The sequence below is a fragment of the Ptychodera flava genome, chromosome 20 (genome assembly GCF_041260155.1).
Source record: "Ptychodera flava strain L36383 chromosome 20, AS_Pfla_20210202, whole genome shotgun sequence".
NCBI classification, from domain to species: Eukaryota; Metazoa; Hemichordata; class Enteropneusta; family Ptychoderidae; genus Ptychodera; species Ptychodera flava.
The window spans coordinates 14,541,707-14,561,380 of NC_091947.1; the positions used below are offsets into that span (position 1 = coordinate 14,541,707).

Sequence of the window (19,674 nt, forward strand, 5' to 3'; positions counted from 1 at the left end):
TCACTGTGACAGGAAAAAAAATTTGCTCCCATACCCATTTCCTCCATACCCCCCCCCCAAAATCAAATGGTTCTCCCCTAACTCTACTTTTCCATGAGCTATCGATGACCAGAAGTCTTGTGATAACAAAAGGGTGTCTTCATGTCAAAATAAGCATTTCTCAACACTTGGCATGACTCCTTGATTTATTGTTTATTACCACTGTCCGTTCATCTTGCGTTTCATTTCCCATGAATCTCATCACAGACAATTATTGCTTTAAGGTGTCGGGGCACCACTTTGCTGTCGTTACTCACTGAAGCAACTCGCCCCTTTTAAAGGGAGGGTGTGGTCGGAACTGCGCGTGTGCGACTTTCTTGTTTACAAACAATGTATTTCATGCATGATATCTAGACGCATCACGTCAAAACAGCTGCAACATTCAAATTTTACGATATTTATTGTTAACACAAATGTTTAAATTTCATCAATTGCCAACGTACCCTAGATCATAGACCCTCGAGAAAAACGCCTAGATACAGTGTTTACATCGGTCGCAGGGATCTTCAGCAACCTTTGATCAGAGCTCCGACGAACCCCCTCCCTTTAAAAGACAATGTCGCTGTTATTAATACTTTTAATCTACATCAAGAAAAGCATTCTAAATCGATCTTTAGCGCAAAAATGTTGATCGTACCATGATTTGAGTGTAATATAAACCATTGCTGCACCATTGGTTGCAGTCTGCGAAAGTGTCCGTGAGCTCATTAACATATTTGTCTGGTGGTCGCCTGAAAATTACGTAATCGTTTTCTGTGCCCATTCTTTCTATCAGAGGACGTGGATAATTTACTAGTAAACACGCGCATGATACAGGCAACTCATGATATTTCGACGGCATTAGTTGTATTTTTTAAATCTGCAAATTTTTCGTACTCATGGCATGTTAAAGGTAAGCAATGGAAACAGAGTACATACATGTATGTATTATTCAATCTGACCATTCAGATTTTGTTTTGAAGTATTTTGTGTTTTCAAACACTTGTCAGCAATTACATGTACAACTTCCACGACGTATTTCAACAATTTTTCGTCTTTTGGGGAAGTTATAGCTTGCCTTATGCACCTCCAAACTTTCGTGTGGGGGGAGGGGGAGGAGGTGAAATTGATGAGTTTCAACTGCCAAGCACGTGTTTTCATTTTCTTCAGTCCTTCAGTAGTTGGGGGGAAGGTATACGCTTTATCGACCACTGCAATTTGAATGCTGTGACCGATATCGCTGACTTCTCAAATATACAAAGGCCTTTCAGTACAACATCTCTGTCAACTGCACGCATTGTCAGATTTCCTGTGTACGCTTGCAATTTCTTCAAGTGCCCTATGAGTTGAATGTTACATTGAAGAATGTTGAAACGCTCCAATGCCAGGTCTTGCTGATGTTGCCCATGCCACGGGCGGTGGTCACTCAACACCGGGGACCGTCGTTAAAGTTGCAAATAAAATATACGAGACGACCTACGAAAGGTGTCCTTGCTATCTTTAGACGTCAGCGTGAAATTGACAAAGCTTTCCTTGCACATAAAACGCGGACATGCGTAAACAGAAGCACACATTAATGAAGCGCTGCAGGAATTGAATTTGATGGTCATCTTGATATGCTAGATTTAACGTTGACATTTGAACGACATAAAACGAATTAACTGAACATTCAGATGGTTATCTCAGCACCGTATACGAGAAAGACGAGTTTGTTTTCGAGTCACAGCTCCATTTAGCTTTCGATTATTGATTCCTGTCCATTCAATGTCGGCACTGGACCTCGACACTGAAGACCCGACCTTTGTCTTAAAATCAAACCGGTTATAAATAAGTAAAGCCCCCAAAACCGACATCATTTTCCATTTGCACTCCTTAAAATGGGCTGCAAGGAAGAATGCGACTATTTGATCGCTACAAACTGTTGCTGGTGAGTTCTGGCTAGCTTGCTGTTATTCGGAGTCAAAGTTAACGTTTTGATCGTGCTTTACTGTGTATCCTAATACTAACTTGTAAAAAGGCGCGTTCATGATATCGGATTTTGACCATCGAGGCATTCAGGAAGAGTCAAGCGGGAAGCATTAGCTTCAAAGCTGACATAGTGGTTAAGAGTCACCGTCGGGAACCTGTTCGCCGTGGCTGCTTTCTTCCAAGTCATGCATGTACGTAAGAGAAGTTATCTCGCTATAAACGTTCGCTTTGCATCGAACCATACTTTAAACTGTTCTCTTTTTTTTTTCTATTTTCAGATTGATCATAAGAGCTCCAGATACTTCTGCAAACAAGACGACAAGGGCTACCTGAGGTACGTCTAACATTTTTTTTCCATAACATCCTTTGAGTGTTGGCAATCAATCGATCTCTCTCATGTACAGGCATGTCAGTTCAAAGTTTCAAAATAATGATCAGCTGCCGTGGTTGACCGCGGGGTACTAGGGATACTTACAGGTGAGAGCTCTTCGAAAGAAAGAACTCCGTACGTGAAAAGCCATGATTGTAATTGTCTCGAAGTGTCCCGACAAAAACGTGATGAACGTTGAAAACCTTCTTTCACGCGTTTTTCGCTCTAGGCAAATGAAGATACCATTTTACAAACCATTATTTCCTACCGAGGGCCGGCACTGAACGACATGCTTGGTCCCGACGTCTCGTCTCTAGCCCCCGGGGAAGCGTTGATTGAGGAAATGGCCCGCGTGTTCGTAATTGGGGTGCACTTAAGAAAGGAGCTTTGGATAGCAATTTGTGCAGCCAGTATATCAAGTAAAGTTGCTCGTAATATATATTATGGCGTCCACAAAAATTGATGTAGCAATAATTTTGATGTCTTGTTTACTTAAAATTCTTTTTTATTGATTGAACTCGTTAAATATGTCGGGTTTCAGTGTATGAGAGAGAGAGAGAGAGAGAGAGAGAGAGAGAGAGAGAGAGAGAGAGAGAGAGAGAGAGAGAGAGAGAGAGAGAGAGAGAGAGAGAGTTTTTTTAGATTATCGCGCCTCAAAAAGATGTCGCAATAGGGTCACCATGACAACTTATCGTGAGCATTGCCAAGTTACTTATTCTATAGATAATATATATAGTAATCTATATATATATATATATATATATATATTTATATATATGAGACTGAAAGAAGTAAAAAGGCCTGGTCTTTTTTCAGTATTATTGAACATTTCTCAAAATTGTTGCAAGTAATGCAACTCAGCATTTTCCCCATATACTGCAACAGTTGAGACAATGCATTTACTCTAAGATTGGAAGTTTTATGTTTCCTACAGCAGCTATTATGTATAAGCGTACAGCTGTCGTTAATAGTTTATACATTTCATATTAATCCCTTTCATGTTCAACTGCATGTAATTTAAACTAGTTTAGTAAATCGGTCATGTGAAAAGTCATCGAGGGAGCAAGTGTGACGGGACGACGGTTTTTACAGGGTCTTGCAATTGGCTGTAAAATATCACATCAACGTCTGTAAAAAGCCGAAATTTTCCCACAAGGGCTCGGGACTATGAAGACGAAAGTAAAGTGATAGGCGTTGCTGGGCCATCAGCTGTTGTGACTCAAACGCTGTGCCGTTAGACGGCTTGGATAAAGCGCATTAAAAATTGTACATTTGCTCAATACACTGACATAAAATGATGAATTGTCATTTGACAAAGTGGCTAAACTCTCTTCCGATATTGAAGAGTAAAAAGTATAATTAAAACACAAGATGGCTTTTAAGCGAGGAATAAATAACACGTGGCTTTGAGTCGTGATGTATGTCAAGGTTACTCTTCTAAGGCACTGAGAGACGGGACTATAAAAAAATCACGGTATTAACTGTATATTAGTTGATAAGGGGGGGGGGGCAACTTGCCACGAGTTATCCTAAGGGAGGCAGGGGCATTAGCAATGAATTTGCTTTGACTTTATACTGACATTAAAAGCAGGATATTGCAACCCGCAGACTCCTTGGATTGCTTTATTAAGAGAAAGCCGATTACAGGCGTTATGCGTTTATTACCGAGGTCACACGTCTCACCATCCCAGAGCGTACATTCGCCCGTAGGAACATATCATTCCGGCGTCCAGTCTACATCAGAGCGTTCAGCCACTTCCATTTAGCGGCCTTCCAGTTCCCGTGTTCGGCGCTTAAATGTCCATCCAATGTCCACTCAAGCGTACTGATTGTATTAATATGGACTCGATTGAAATGAACTTTATTTTAAAGAGGCATGGTTGTAGGGAAATGCGATTCTTGGTAATCCGATAGAAATTTGAAATGAGGCATGACAACGGCCCGCGTGTCCACACGCAAGAAAATACTTACTACTTATGTTTTCAATTAGCGCCTAGATTAGAATCCAAAAGGTACGTCAATTTTAACTTACCTTCCATAACGGTAATTACTGCAGCGCAGTGGAGGACCACAGACATCTCAATTACCTAGTAAAGGCCGCTGAATGTGTACGTGATGTCGCGTAGTACGCGGATTGGGGAGGCGTTTTCTTGTATTGAACTCCACGGTGAAGTTGAACAGGGTATCGTCTTCCTCCGAAGCATTCGGAAATATTACAATCTTTCCCGGTCCACACCTCATATAGGCCCAGTTTTGCAAATCACAGAGGTTTACACTGTCAATTTTTTTGACAATCGAAAATTATTTTTTTCTGTTGCAGTGAATAAGGAGAGCGGTATTTGAATGTCAAATATCAATAAATTTGAAGATATCATTGCTTCTCCTTCAGTTCAAAATGCATAGCCATACAACATTTTGAAAATCTTCCAAACGGGATCGGGATTGAGGCTAAGGCCGGGTAACAAATTGAACCTCGGCACGTCTTTGAAACGAGCCGGACGCCGCCGTGACGGCATCTCAGAGACATACACAGTCGGTCAAGGTAAAGTCGAGGAAAGGTAATCTTTTGTTGAGTTTTGCCGTGATGTTTTCAGTTTTTGACTGGATTAGGGCAAAGAGATGACAGTACTCAAATCGCACGTCGGATTCGTCCATTTGCATGGAACCTTTAATGTGTAAACCTTCGCTTAGTTTCACAGCCATAAGTTCCGGAAGCAACACGCACCTCTAGAATTTAAGTTGCAAACATCATTGAATTTCAGGAAACAAGCTCCTCCCGACGTGAAGAAGATTTATCTTTACAAGAATAACAACAAAACACTATCAGGCCTTCAGATCTCCTGTAAATTTCAATCTGAGGAGATATGTAATGACGAATAGTCAATTTTATCCAACGCGTATAGAGTTCTTATTTCACTCGGAGATCTAATCTCCGAAGGTATTGTAGTGCATGCACGGAATCTGTTAGGGCAGGTTGTGTGAATAAACAGAAAGAAAATGGACCCGGTAACTTTTCTTCCGTTGAAACCATGGCAATGACAGCGCCACTGCTGTTACGCACGATCGATGTCTGTTATCAGTATTTTGCTCAGTCGAAATTACATCGCGTCTAATCGCGGGAGATGAATTAAGGGGGATCCAAAGTGTGTGTTTTGCCTCCATCGTAACATGTGCATGTGACAGAAGCTGGGCTTGGTGGCTGTTACAGGCCGTGTTCAGTGAAAAGCGGCGAAGTAGAACGTTTGTATAAGGATCGAGAGATTTTCAATGTAACCGTTTGGTCAGCATGTGTCGATCGTTAGCCAACGAATACGGAATACGAGAGAGATTTATTAAATCTTTAGGCAAGAGGGCATCATTTTAATGACATCCAAATACACGTTGTCTTTTGACAAAGTCAGTGACCCGGCGACCCTTTACCGACAGAAATGGCCTTATCATTCATTGGAGGAAACATGGTTTGGCATGGGGTTTGATCAGATGGTATCGTTCCATGCAACGATCGGAACATAATGAAGCCAATGATTTTCTTGAATGAGCGGTTTGTTTTTGATATACCGGTAGTCTATGCTGACTGACTTTGATAATTGCTGTGCATAAAATCCACACAGCTGCTGTCCATAGGCTGGGGTTTACTATAAGCAATATTTTGCATCATGGGTTTGATTCGGTACCTATGATTCCTCGACACTAATGGAATTTGCTGTCTATTGCATGAAAACAAAATCCCAATTTACTCTTCGCCAGTATATACGTGTCTTATATTGAATGTCTTCCACTGCCGAAATGGTGAAAAACATGGTGTCAAAATTACTCTGTCTTTGCGCCCAATACGAATCCATTAACAAGCAACATGGTCAAGTCTCGAAGCTATCTATAGGAGTATTGCGATACTTTTCGTTGTAATTACTCAAGCATAGAACCCCGGGGCGGTTTAAGTGAAGTTGCTGCAGAGCTTTCCTTGTTTTGTACATCGAATCTTTGTTGATAATGATGGCTGGATGGTCGGCATATCGTTTTGTATTTGATTAGCTCACTTCATGTTATCACGGGCGTTCGTATTCCCCGTGTCAGCCGTACCGTAGACGGCTCGCTGTCGATACCGCCGGCAGTGGCGCTAACGAAGCGATTATGACACCAATTTGATTCCCGAAGAAGCGCGTCATCCAGGTTTTGATTTCTCCCCTCATGCATGTTTTATAACTCTGGCAGAAGAAGAATCATAACTAATCATGGTGCCAAACTAAGTTCTGCTGGCAACTTTTCCGAGAGGGTCAAGACGTAATGAGAACAAATCACTGCAAGCAGCGTTCCATGAAAACCGATCATTGGCGGCAAAATCCTGTTCCTTTTGATGTTGTTTTGGTGTTTTCATTCTTAAAGATTAGAACTCATTCGGCGTTAATTTGTTTTTTTAAAGTATTGGTGTAAGGATATTAATGTCTTCACCCAGTCACAGGTCACAAAACGAATATGCGCAAGTCATTCTCTCTGCACAATTATGACGTCACCAGGCTGTTAATCAGTCTTTGCTCAGTGGCGAGGTTAGGTGGCGATTCTCTGTAATCACACAGACTTTTATTTCAACGTTTCTGTCAAAAACTTAACCCGATGCTGTCCCCGAATACCGAGCAAGTATTTGTGTCCGCAATCTGACTCGAAGGCGCGCGGTTGACTGGTTGGTATGCTGCGTGACACTAAACGTACAAGACGACAAAAGATTCCACGGTCTAGAATGCAACCTGACAAAGGCTGTCATACGCACAGGGAACATTAACCTCTGTAGCGAAAGCCAGAAGCGCATAATAGTGTGAGGGGTGCGTGATTAAGAACAAAAGCCTAATGAAATTCACAAAATTGAAATTTACAATTAAAAATAATTGGAGACCTTCAGGGCAGTCCTCCCCAGTCTTTTCCGCGCCAGGATCTATAAACATCAAAGTTTTGGCATAGAGCTCGCTCGTAGAGTATATATTGAGTTATCACTGTGTTTCCAATGGCTGTCAGTAAATTCGAAGTGACGGCCATCACCCTATTGGATATTGCAAGAACTAGACCTAATAAAAACAGCGAGTCAAAATTACAGGAACGGCGCTAATAAGCGGAAGGAAATTTTGGCACGGGGAAATGAAAGAAAATTAAAAAGTGATAAATTGTTATTGAATAGGCTAAGAATAGGAGATGAGAAGCAAAAGGTCGCGAATTACTTTGAAATTATAACTTGTTTTTCGCCACTTGAATTAAAACCCGGTTTTAAAGACTTCCTTAAGCATGCACATGCATATTTAAATTGGCAAAACATCGCGGGCTTATCGAAGTTCCTCATGCAAGTTTCTTAGTTTTAATCGCGTTTATGACTTCGTCGCGTTGGACTCTCAGTGGATTATGATGTTCTTCCGTTCGCCGAATTAATGCGATTGCAGTCACACGTCCACCCCCTGATACGAAATAATAAAAGCTTCTCGAAAGCCTGTGTTTGTTGTGCATATCCCAGAATTCCCTTGCCTCACTTCCATGGACGAGAAGTCGGCCGCCGCTGCACATCGCGAAATCGAGAACGTCATCATGTGGGAGAATTGACGGGGCACTGTCAAATGCTCTTCCGATCCTTCGCTTGGAACTAGAACTCTGGAGTGACTTCGATTGGGTTTTCGTAATCAGGTACGTGACGAAAGTTTCTACCGTAGGCATAGCGCAGCATGTTGAATATAAAATTTCACTCTGGTGCGCTCGCCTCGGCAATACCGTCGTAATCGTTTGCGATAACATGGAAACCCCATCAGCCAATTCCACTCTACCTCCCACCCGACAGCAATAGTTCTGACGCTGTTTATTGAAAGGGTGTAATTTCAGCGCAATTAATTTGAGCGCGGTTTTAATGTTGGCAAATATTGAAACCAGGTTTTATTACCTCCGCGTTTAAAATGTTTGCAATCAATTTACCGTGTTTGATGACACCGTCAATATGTGTTCGCGGTATTAAATTCGAGGGAGAAATTAAACTTCATCAAAGCCGCAACGACACATTATATCTCTAAACTGGTATAAATGTCAAGGTCTTGGAAGAAGGAGTTTCGGTTTACAGGTGAAGATTGTGTTTGGCGGTGAGCATTTCTGTTGATATGGCGCTTCGATCGGTCGGCAAGAAAACAAACAGCCTCTCAAAGCATAATGAGATGATAAATTGGGCAAATTTGGCAAATCATGTAACCAAAGGATTGGACCATTGACTTTGTTTACCGAGCTCAAATTTGCCAACACGCAATCGCGTGTATTCCCGATGGAAACCAAGAGCATTCGTGAAATACCAAGGTAACTGATAAGTCTTGGAGCGGCTTGTTAACAGTGTTTTTTCAATGCAAGCTTACGGTATGGCCCCGCTCACACAATACAATAGAGCTGGTTTACAGAGACAATGCAACTAAAGCTTCTATTATTTACCGTGACTAATCAATATTCTAATGCCACATTGTAAGTATTGACGTAAACTTAACGGTGGTCGCGAATACTGAATAATTGCTATAACGGTTTATGAGCACAATCAACAGGAATATTAACTGGTATTCAAAGTGACAAGATTTCACTACTACTTTTTGACGTTCTATTCTTTACATTCGACTAACACACTGTTAAATGCCGCACAAAAGCAAACGTGAGGTTTTCACACGCAGAGTCCACCACTGTATGTCTACGCACGTTCCCCCATCCCCCTGACGATTGTTTCCATGGTTTGCGGTTTTCTAAATGAGGCAGACTCGACACTCGCTTGAAAAGTTTGCCACGTAAAAAAACATCCCGGATGCGACTGATTCCGGCAAGACATATTTAGTGACACTACCCACAGAGTACAATACATGTTACTCTGTGCACTACCGGAGTAACACGAAAAGTGTCAAGTGCACTTTTACAGTGTACCGTGAATGGCCATGACTCGTGATTCTAGGCTGCACGCTGAGCTGGTGATTAAAGTTTACTATTTCTGGCCACCTCGGTACCGTGGTGGCTACTAGTGAAAGCATATACCATCTCAAGTAAAATAAGTAACTTTCGAACAAACATACGCCATTTATAGCTATGCACATACAAACTAGTGTGATCCACATCACCCTCTGTTTGCACAAGTCGTCACAGCGTATTTCTGTTCACCACAAGATACGTTCTCAAAACAATTACAAGTGCACGGTTATATCCCACGGCTGTCCTATCTTCTAGCCAACGTTCAAACTGTCCCAGTGCGTTTTCCAGTGTTAATGCACGGTATTATTTTCAGTGAATGCGGTAACAGAGATATTAGAAGCTCTTCCATGCGGAAGAGCTCCAGGCGGAAGAGCTCGAGAGAGAGACATGTTTATGAAATTGTAAATATCGCGCCTTTATTAGTAAATTTAGCAGCCGTATACTGTACTGAACCTAATGTGCCCGTTCAAAGTCAACTCCGCGGAAATCCGAGTATTGTGCACTGATCTGAAGATCAAAACTTAACGTAATAACGATTTAATTAAATGGCATGGTAGAGCTTTTCAAACAGTAATCGATCGATGAAGCCTTGTGAACAACGACATGGAGGCAGTGTGCAACCTGTTGTCAACCATAATGTGTGGGCATATGATGAAGTTCTGTGATGACTTCCTATTATGTACATAATAGATAGATACATTTATAGATACGTATGTGCGTACACACACACACGCACACGCACAACACATACATACATACATACATACATACATACATACATACATACATACATACATACATACATACATACATACATACATACATACATACATACATACATACATACATACATACATACATACATACATACATACATACATACATACATGCATGCATGCATGCATGCATGCATGCATGCATCCATACATACATACATACATACATACATACATACATACATACATACATACATACATACATACATACATACATACATACATACATACATACATACATACATACATACAAGCAACAACATGGAGAGCTGATAAAATTATCGACTTTCCCCGAGACAGTGTTGACGGAATGAGTCGTTAAATAAGACAGACACTCATAATGACATCACGTTTGTAGAGACGGTAGGGGGAAACTAGCGAGGCCAATCGACACTCTGAGAGACAGCTACACTACAAGACGGCCTTTCAGACAAGCACACATTAAAAAGAGCAGTAGTTGTAACTTTTAACATCCTTTTTCACCATTTTTGTTTTTAATGTAAATAACTATTTTTTCTACTCCGCAAAACACGTTGATATGCATAGTGTTCAACATACAATTCAACCTGTACATGCGTAAACTGCATTGTTATCGTTGACAAGTGAATTAATTCTGGTTCAGACTAGTATTCAAATCACATTAAACAATAACAGTGTATTTGTTCACGTATAGACGCTGTGTTGACAGGCTAAATAGTAAGTGTTTGAACATGATTTGGGGAGTAGAATACGAACTTTTCATTATAGAAGTAATAATAGTGAAAAAATTTAGTCGACCCTATAAGTAGATGGATTAATAGCCTTTGGAGGAATTTTGAAATGGAGTGGTGCATTTTGACGCACTGCAAGATTTGACCATTTTTTCGAGAATGGCAAACGATTCACACCCTTTCTCGGATCCCAGACTTGCTTAAACTGTCAGTCACGTGAACATATCTTGCACACGCAAGAAAAGCTGAAAAAAACGTTAATTCTGCCGCTATTCAGATCACTTTTTACCACTCTCTCCGAAAAAGTTATGATGAATTACTGACTAAATAACATGACATTGACCCTGAAGAATGAGAATCGACAATACCAGACATGGCTACAGAGACAAAGAGGTAGACAGGCCGAGAATAGATACAGATAGTCTTCAGGACAGAGAGACAGACAGAAGTGGATACTGAAAAGGTCTGTGATATATGCGCACTTGGAAATATAAGGCAAAAGACAGCATAGAGAAAATGCGGGGGCATAGGAGTGAAATAGTAACTTTTGAGTCGAATGCTGAAAACAAGATGTCGCCAAATACTTTTGAGAAATATGCCTCAGATAGCATTGAAGATTTCCACACATAGAATGGTCAGACCCAGCCTTCAGATAATTTAGGGTAAAATACTGAGTAAAGTGCCTTTTAAGAGTGTCCATAACACCATACGTTTCCGATCTTTTTTGTATCAAGGTACACAAGCAAAACAATAAAAACCAAACGCCCCCACACCACATCTTTTCAACTGCATTAACGTGCCTATGAAGACTCAGTAAATCTTTCTTCGAACAATCCTAGCGGCGCAGGAAGCGATATCATAACATCTGCCGGCATCTTTGGTCAGATGTATATGTGCGCAGAATCGTAAACATTTCAGCTTTTCGTTTGTTCGGAGGAAAATTCGTGTTACTCAAAGTCAGAGACCCGATTCTTGCTCCCCACGGGCATGGCAGGATTCTTTTGAAATGCTGCAGACACGACATAAAATTGTTTGGGAATGTCGCCATGGCTATTAAATGTCTTTCTCCCTGTTGACAATATTCGTGTACAATTAACAGCCTCCTTAATCGAACCACAATCGAACTTATAATGACGGTTTGATAGAATATTGACAAGACAAGGCTACAGTCAAATTCAATCATACAGGAAGCAAACAGAACTAAATCAAAAGTATTTGGTCTCGACATTGTTTTTCGGGTATGCGCAAATGTCAGATTTCACATTTGTCATATTGTCTCATTTGTCTTTTTTTAACCGACATTGATATGTCAAGGCTGTCTATTGCCCCCACGAATAGTAAATTATCATCGTCAACAAACTAGTAACATTCAGACGTAACGGATAGAACTCAGGGAAAGTAATATTTGGTCTTGTTGTTTACTCTTGTCTGGCTTGTCATCATTTTTTGTCATTTTCATCCACTGATCGATTACTAGAATGCACAAAACACTGGTTAGTTTATTTGGCTCTTGCTGGGTACATTGCTAGACTTGGTGATTAATTTCAAAGTAAATGTTAGGTATTAGGCAAATTAAGCTTGTGTGATTGATAAGGTTTGTGATACGTCGACGCAAATCATCCAAGTAAATATGTGAGTGAGTGAGTAAATGGGTGAGTGAGTGGGTTTATCTGTCAGTTTGCCTGTCGGTCAGTTAGTATACCATTGGGTATCATTGGAGGAGTGAGGGAATGGGTGAGTGAATGTGTCTAGGTGTGAGTGAATGGCAGATGTAAAGGTATGTTTGTAGTACGTGAGTGGTGAGTATGTGAACGGTAGAGAGTGACCGAGTCAGAGTGAGTTAGTGAGAGTGAGTGAGTGAAATGTGACTGGGTGGTTTGGTGAGTAGTAGACATGACAGCGAGTAAATAATTTAGTCATTCATTGAATTTTTACCAGTCATTCAGTTAGTCAGTCAATCTTAAAGTGGATACTGTAGGTGTAATACTCTGTAGGGATACTAGGTCGTCGTGTTAAAGTCAGTTTGCGTCGCTTCAGCCAGTCTAGTGTGCAATACAGGTACGGCTGAAAAGATGAGGCTGGGGGAGGGGAGGGGGAGTCTGATGTTTAAGAAGTCAAGTCATACAGTTATCAAGTTCATTAGCTGTAACCATTGGGTGAACTTTTCAGTATTTTTATCCTGTTTGTATTATACAGTTCTCCGAAAATCATGTCTGGTGTTCAACTTATCAATATAAACAACATAAAATACAATGGCATTGTTGACAAGTGAATTTTAGCCGGGATAGAATTCACCTGTACCATAACATGTAGTTCTAAATGCTCTGTGTTTTCAGGACTTATACTAACTAGACAGAGGAGAAGAAAACGTAGTTTTTTATAGTAAATTTAAAGGTATTGCATACATAAGTCAGAGAGTGCAAAATATTATTGGGTATGTTGTAATGACCTGAAAGCAAGTATACCATTTGCTAAGAAAAGAGATTTGGAGGAACTTGAATTAGGCCATCCAGTTATTGCTGGCTGTGTTCTTGATATCCATTACGATACGACCAAAACGTATGAAAGCAAAGCAAGCGAATCAAGTGAAACGTAAACACTTACTATTTCAGTGTAATTGTCGATAATTTAATGAATCAAGACCAAAATCTCCAAAACAACACGAAAGGAATTCAGCTTTTCTTTCAGTGACCTTAGTATGTAATGGTTGAGTCATTGGGATATACCAATGTCTCTTTTGTTATCCTAATCTAGAGCACGAAGTCTCAAAGGCATGCAAAGGCTTGTCAATAAAGCGCGCCCTCTTGACCGAAATATTAATCCACGAACCCATTCCCCGAGGTTAAACTCGACTCAATTATGAGGTGATAACAAATTGTCCTGACTTCTTGACATTTACTCAGTTGTAATATTTGCGGACTTCTTATCTAAATATCGAGAGAGAGACGAAGTTTTCGTAAATTTCATGTCCACGCTTGATCTATTCTTACAATCAATTAACTTCGAATTTTTTGTAGAATGCGAATCTTCCTCCGAGTAATTGTCATTCTGCTTTGATAATGAACTTGACATGAAATATTAGTCTGAAAGCTCGGGCATTACTATAACGTTTGTAAAGCGCTTTGCACGCCACATTAAATGTCACTTGGGTGTACCAACTCCAGCGCCGAGAACTTACCGAGATCAGGAAGCAGCTGTTCTGTGTGAAATATTTGAGGGCGATGAAAGGTTGAAATGCGTTAGTATTGCAGGGTTCGGAGGCATAATGTCCTCTGATTGATATTTATAGGGTTAGCTATGCTTGTGCTGGACTCGTAATGGTCAGGGACGCGTATGATCTGAACATATATAATCCAAGGAGGCGACTGATATATGTGGGTTGTGAGATTATCAGCGCAGATGTCCATGTCTTGTAAGTGTGGGGGTTAACGTGGGTTCAGCGCGTGCACTCAGTTAATGAAGACTTATAGAGTGTTCGCCACCATTTTATGGGGGCCCCGTTATTACTTTACGGCCATCTAATTTGTCTTAATGGTAACTATCTCGCGTGACAGAATTTTACATGTTTTTTTATGGCTGCCGATTCGAGACGTCGACACTCGCATCGATTTCGCTAATAGATTTACCTAACACGTGTGTCTAGAAGACAGTTCATTATTCAACGATACTGCTTGCTATACTGCAGCGAAACTACAAGAGATACATTTGACGGACATCACTGATAGAAGGAAAAAAGGTATTTAATTGAATTTGCCTGACCCATGTTTCTCCAGCATCGCTAAAACTGATCGCGTCTTTCACGACGTTTTACGAGATTTTTTTTTATTGGCTCGCGACACGTGCTTACAATCGATGTACGGGGGAGCTGATGACCAACCGAACATGTAGAGCTCTGCAACATTAATGTATCCCCAACGAAAGCTACTTCCAAATAATTGCCATTACATGTATTTAGACAATATTTTCAGTGTTTTCTCGGGTAAATAATATGCTCGTATACATAGGTACAAGGCAGTGTTAGCCAAAAAACCCTTAACTACCCGAAATATCACGTGCATGCATCCTTGTGATCATCAGACTTGTAGTTTCTATGTGATGGTTCTTATGATGCGTGAGTTAATTTATGGACATTATTATTACAAGTACTTGAAATAATTTTATGTATGTATGTATGTATGTATGTATGTATGTATGTATGTATGTATGTATGTATGTATGTATGTATGTATGTATGTATGTATGTATGTATGTATGTATGTATGTATGTATGTATGTATGTATGTATGTATGTATGTATGTATGTCTGTCTGTCTGTCTGTCTGTCTGTCTGTCTGTCTGTCTGTCTGTCTGTCTGTCTGTCTGTATATAATTATGTATATACATATAGAATATATACATATTCTTTTATAGGGTATTACACACGAACCAATCTGCTGGTTCAAATAGTTTATTGTATCTGCACAACGTTTCGTCCTAAAAGCAGGACTTCCTCAAGTGATATATATAAATATATGTATATATATATAGAGAGAGAGAGAGAGAGAGAGAGAGAGAGAGAGAGAGAGAGAGAGAGAGGAGAGAGAGAGAGAGAGAGAGAGAGAGAGAGAGAGAGAGAATCATACAAAAGAGATGTCTACTAGAAAACTATTGCATGTGCGATGTGCGTGCTTTAAATACCATCCTTTTCTAGTGCTCTTACGTATACCTGCCTTCGTTTTATTGTACTGAGCTTTCTTATCGCGCCATTGCCTAAAAACAATATTTTGCATGGTGAATATGGATGTAAGACAAATCGCCTATGATTCGTACACACTTTAAAATGTATAAACTTGGGCACATTAGGCCTACACATGAACATGTATAGGGAACGTTTATCTACGTCAGGCCCAGTTTTGTACAACGGAGTCCACTATAGGCGTGCTACATTTAACACATTACCAATGTGAGTTTAGTCAGAGGTAGAGGGACGAGTACAGTGTACTTTCCACCAACCTGGAGCATTATCCGATATTCGAATACTTTCGTTATCACTTAAAGTAAAATATATGACAGGTATCAAGCAAAAATCTCACAGTGATTGCTCCCGTCTTTGCGCACAAGATTAATGGTCATTGGCGAATCGCAAAGTCATGTTTACCGAGCAACCTTTCGCTGTGCTGTGATCAGCCGATCAACCGGGCACTCTGGCGATGGAGCAAGGCCGATATCATGGTTATCTGGCCGTGGTTCGGATTGCTATCGGAGGAAGTGACCGTAAATTGACTCAGTGATAATAAATTAAGTGGTTTACGATTCGCCTTGTAAGTGCTGCAAAATGCTGGCGGGGGTTAAAGGTCGTTTTACAAAGCCCCCGTGATCATGTCCTGGATCACATTAGTTGCCGATGTAATGAGAAATCTCTCCATTAGTGTTTCAGCTTTCCCTATGATGTATTTATGAAACCTTTCATCCATGACCGAGCCGGCATCCATCTTGTCAGTGTGGCTTGGATGTCGTAATCTCTCGCCGATTCCCGACTCTTTATTTCCAAGGAAACGAGACTGGAAGGGCTTCAAATTCGCATTAGCATGAAATCTTATTTATATGTCAAATATTATTTATTTTGCAAAGACTATCGGTCCCGAACCTATTTTCCGGGAAATAAATTTTATTTGTGTTTTCAAGTAAATGGGCCGATTTGTTGATGTTGCGATTGCTAAATAACATGCGTATCAAAATCTGGCTCGTCGTCCGGATGAGATTTCGCTCTCTAATGTATGCGGGTTTTTGCCCATACAACAGTCATTCTGTGACGTGCATGAATCGTTGTATACATTAAACTAAATGTATATATATGATTTGTCACCTCAATATCCATGGCATTATGCCAGACATGTTTTGCACCGTAGGAAGTGCCGCATCGAAGTGTAGAGTCGAAGAAAATTCTTAGATGGTGAAAATATTTAAGATCTATATATCATTCAAAGTTTATCGAGTGTCGCCGACATTCAAACGACATTCGCTGTTTTTAGTATGACCCAGAGCTGAAGAATCCAAAGCAGACTAGTTCAACCTCGGTCCTTTGTGAAGGGACCGTAGTTGAACCAATTCCGTCGCTGGAAGCAAGGAGCGTTTCCGTCTCAAATTATGAGTCTGTACTATTTGTGGGTAGACATTGAGAGACAAGATCCAGCTGTGTACACTCCAGTACAGATCACTATTTCAAAACATAACCAAAATAGATGTATCAGTTTTGTTTGTTCCTGGAAGAAGAAGATTAATCTGCCATACCAGTTGCCATTTACTATAAACTATATGAAGGCAACTTTTGCGTTCTTGGTCTGAACTTATCGTACGCGCGGAGACACGTTGCTGTCATATTTATCGTGGACATGTTCGACTGAAATTTATATTTCGTTGTATGATATTTAGAACGCCTTTACATGTTGTACGCATATCTATTTCAGGCGTTCATAAACTGTGACGTAGTATGACGGGTGACGTTGCACGCCATATGTAGAATGACAGAGTAACATATAGGCAGAGTCGCAACACTTGCATGTCTTTTGTTCCATGGTCGTCTCGGTAGACTGTTGGCTTTTCATATTTAAATGAGCTCCAAAGGTGTTAAACTTTTTGGAGGCTTTGTTTGTGGTTGATAATTACACGAGATTATGCGAAAAATACGACGAGATGGCATCGTACTGCCAGTCGCGTAGCAACCATATTACTTCGTGAGCTCTCAGGCCAGAAACACTGCTTCACGCCAATCAAAACATAACACGCCAGCAGTTTCATAAACATGTCCTTCCTTGACGCACGTGTAAAAGAGGGTATGACTGACCGTAAACCATTGAGTAAAACCAGACAGTATCGATAAAAGACTTTCAAATTTGGTTCAAACACACTCATTATATATTCATAAAAATATGAGAGGAATTTTTAAGAACGGTAAAACTCATTTTCTTGACGCTCAAAACACTCCCGTTTTCGCCAGCACGTCAATTCTGCTCAGCACCAGACGACAACAACAACACAAACTTTGCCGAACATACTTTCGCTTAACAATTGGCGAAAATCCGAAAATTACCGAAGGATTCATGGTCGGCACTCTTCGGAAAAGACAGGCGAGAGCAACCTTAATCTGTAGTCTGGTTCCCTGACCCATTTCCCCGGTAGAGGGCGTGGGGAAATATAGGGTCAGGTACCGGGTAGCCATCTTGAACAGAATTTTGTTCAAGATGGCGGAGGTTAGTCACCTGACAGAACATGCTACAATAAATATGGCTGCTACCATCAAAACGCCGGTCAAAATTCGACTGGATCAGAATTATGTTCGAACACCGGTATCCGAACCAAAAACATTGGCACACGAGACGGGAAACATAAACTGAAAGGATTAATCCAGAAGTACGGGGAAATAGAGGTGATTGAAGGCTGGCTGTGATATCGCAGCAGTAGCCTACTTGTGGCGTGTATCGAACGCGCTAGGGTCATCGAGGTCATCGCCGACTGTGGCGTGACCCCAATGACCAGAGCACGTTCGATACACGCCACAAGTACTGCTGCGATATCACAGCTAATTGAAAGCAAACTTTGTTGGAACTGTGAACGACGATTGATTTCGGTGGATAGAATGGTGTCCGAATTTCGTGAAAAATGCCAGGCATCATGTGGACGTTCTAAAAGTATCAAAAGGTGTGCTAAATCACAGTGGCTAAATCATGGAGGTAAAAAGTCTTTCTTTCTACCTCACGGCTTTGTGGTACAAACAAGAAGTTGGTGTCAAGTGAGCCTGAAAGTGCGAAACCCAAGAAAGATGAGAAAAAGTTACAAGTGTTACTTTCATCCAATCACAGCTTGTTTATTTTAACCCAATAGCGTCCATGTTTACATTAGCCGGTACCTGACCCTATATTTCCCCACGCCCTCTACCGGGGAAATGGGTCAGGGAACCAGACTAAGGCGAGAGCAACCTGAGGCGAGGCGAACATGGATGGGTACGTAACCGCTTCACGCCTTAAACAATACCCGTTGCCACTCTATCTATCTTTCTCGCCATATGTAGAATGAAATGCAATGCTAAACAATCTACCGCAATTAGTACCCAGGGTTATCATGTTGAAGGTTATTTTTGCTCCAACAGTCGAATGTCAGTCCGGAGCGTGACGAGCTTATATTTTTCCTGACAGCTTCAGTTTACAACATTCCGAAAAAACGCTTTGTCTGTGTCATGGTTAGGTATGCTAAGGGGTCGACAATTGCATGAAGTAATAATATTTACTCCGTCGAAAAAAATATTATTTAACTAAGTTTTAAGACTGACCCGCGATAGAAACTACCCTTTCTAAGGATTATCTTAAAACTTGCTGTTTCGCAAAATCTGTGGGTCTGCTATGGTGTCAATACAGCAGATAGCAGATACGTTTTATGCTGACGGAAGATAGTCTATTTTGATTTATCTCCTGCCCTCTTTCTAATCCCCCAGTGGTCTCGACAATGGCTCGACTGCCATATAACCCACTTACGGCTTGTTGAGCGTTGTTATCTGATGTAAGTTTAAAAGAACGGACATCCTCAGAGCAAAATAAAATTCAGATAATGATGTCAAGAAAAAATCGCAAGGGCCTCCGAAAGATTGGGATTCTTCTAATTCACTGCGAAATGTATAGATACATATATCTTAGGGCGTCAGTCACAACCCCCGCGACATTTACACATAAAATTAAACGATTTACGGTTCTTCGCCCTCGCTTACTAATAAAAACCAAGAGAGAATCCTTAGTTCCTTTGGCTTTCCAGTCAAGCTACACACGTCGCCGTTCCAATTATTTAATTGGCGATAAACGAACAGTAGTAAAAAGCGGGGAATTCGTAACGTCGGAGATAAAGCTAT

General features: G+C 40.7%; 1 protein-coding gene across 4 annotated transcripts in view; it reads left to right on the forward strand.

Annotated features, from left to right (window-relative positions):
* The window catches only part of LOC139120121 (neuronal acetylcholine receptor subunit alpha-10-like), a 218,035-nt gene that overhangs the window by 70,707 nt on the left and 127,654 nt on the right, over window positions 1–19,674 (forward strand). For 3 of the 4 annotated variants that reach the window (XM_070684220.1, XM_070684219.1, XM_070684221.1), the window contains exon 2: window positions 2,265–2,320. The gene's annotated coding sequence lies outside the window, so the exon portion shown is untranslated. Of the gene's footprint in view, window positions 1–2,264; window positions 2,321–7,631; window positions 8,018–19,674 lie in introns of those variants that run through there. The other variant, XM_070684218.1, reaches the window with a different exon arrangement.